Genomic DNA, 2,053 nt, shown 5'->3' with positions numbered 1-2,053 from the left:
AGTGTAAGGCTAGAGGGAAGGCAGCTAGTCATCACCACCCACCGCCAACTCTTGGGCTACTCTTTTACCAACGAATAGTGGGATTGACCGTCACATTATAATGCCCCCCTCTTCGGCTGAAACGGCGAGCATGTTTGGTGGCAGATAATTACAAAAAAACAATATAGTTTCTTAATGTCATTTCATCTATACCGATTTCAGATTGAGATATCCAAGCTTCCAGAACTCAAACACCAAAGTTTATAGAACAATAAACTTGATCAGTTATGACATATTAGTTAGCCCTTACATTACGTACCCACGTTTAATATTGTTTGAACAATAAACTTGATCAGTTTGACAAAGTAGTTAGCCCTTACATTACGTACCCACGTTTAATATTGTTTGAACAATAAACTTGATCAGTTTGCCAAATAAGTTAGCCCTTACATTACGTACCCACGTTTAATATTGTTTGAACAATAAACTTGATCAGTTTGACAAAGTAGTTAGCCCTTACATTACGTACCCACGTTTAATATTGTTTGAACAATAAATTTGATCAGTTTGCCAAATAAGTTAGCCCTTACATTACGTACCCACGTTTAATATTGTTTGAACAATAAACGTGATCAGTTTGACAAAGTAGTTAGCCCTTACATTATGTACCCACGTTTAATATTGTTTGAACAATAAACGTGATCAGTTTGACAAAGTAGTTAGCCCTTACATTAAGTACCCACGTTTAATATTGTTTGAACAATAAACTTGAATAGTTTGACAAAGTAGTTAGCCCTTACATTACGTACCCACGTTTAATATTGTTTGCTGTATACGTGAATTGAGTTTCATCATTAAAAACGTTTACAACATATTCTAAAAATTACAGTGCACTTATCTTTTGCTAAGTTTCCATGAATAAGTTACATCTGATTATAAAATGCACCCGTGCTGGCGATATACGTCGATTCGATATCTTGGTAACAGGAGAACAATAATAAGACGTTCCATTAAAACATGATAAACCATTAATCGTATTAAACACCGTGAAAATTGGGACACCAAGTTAAGTTTTCATACGTTTGTAACGAGTTTGCGGTTGATTTAATCATATTCATGGCTTGCCAAAACAGATTAAGTTAGTGGTGTAAAGATATACATTTTTTTTCTACATGTTATTTAGCGTGAAACGAAAAGAGAAATCAGATATAATTTTATATTAAAAGCAATATACTTTTCAAAGGTTATTAAAATATGTTTCTGTTCTTAAAATCGTTTTTTTGCATCCCCTAGTAATTTTTCTATAAGTACGTTTTTTTGCATCCCCTAGTAATTTTTCTATAAGTACGTTTTTTTGCATCCCCTAGTAATTTTCTATAAGTACGTTTTTTTGTCATCCCCTAGTAATTTTCTATAAGCACGTTTTTTTGCATCCCCTAGTAATTTTTCTATAAGTACGTTTTTTTTGCATCCCCTAGTAATTTTTCTATAAGTACGTTTTTTTGTAATATAATAATTTATGACACAACTTCCACGTCGAATGACGGGATAATAATTAAATTAGTTAAGTTCTATCTGATGACTTTCAAAATGAAATGTGTAAGAAACCACAGGCTATGAAAGGCTTTAGTCATCATTATTACTCATGTGGCACACGTACGAAACCCTATGTCATCATTATTACTCATGTAGCGCATGTATGAAACCCTTGTTCATCATTATTACCCATGTAGCACATGTATGAAACCCTAGGTCATCATTATTACTCATGTGGCTCATTTATGAAACCTTGGGTCATCATTATTACTCATGTGGCACACGTATGAAATCCTAGGTCATCATTATTACTCATGTGGCACACGTATGAAATCCTAGGTCATCATTATTACTCATGTGGCACACGTATGAAACCCTAGGTTATGAGAGGCTATCAAGGAACGTGTGTAACAATGGTGACCATAGCCTCTCATAACCTAGGGTTTCATACACATCCTACAAGGAACGTGTGTAACAATGGTGACCGGGTTTCATACACATCCTATTAGGTTATGAGAGGCTATGGTCACCATTGTTA

General features: G+C 34.3%; 1 protein-coding gene across 1 annotated transcript in view; it reads right to left on the bottom strand.

The window, feature by feature from the left end:
* The window catches only part of LOC111087884 (cubilin-like), a gene marked incomplete at its 5' end in the record, with an annotated part of 38,597 nt that overhangs the window by 24,343 nt on the left and 12,201 nt on the right, over positions 1-2,053 (bottom strand). The gene's annotated exons all lie outside the window — the stretch shown is intronic.

Source organism: Limulus polyphemus, unplaced genomic scaffold (assembly GCF_000517525.1).
Source record: "Limulus polyphemus unplaced genomic scaffold, Limulus_polyphemus-2.1.2 Scaffold2802, whole genome shotgun sequence".
Lineage (NCBI taxonomy): Eukaryota > Metazoa > Arthropoda > Merostomata > Xiphosura > Limulidae > Limulus > Limulus polyphemus.
Note: the sequence above shows the minus strand (reverse complement) of the source record. Positions and strands in the feature narration are given on the sequence as shown.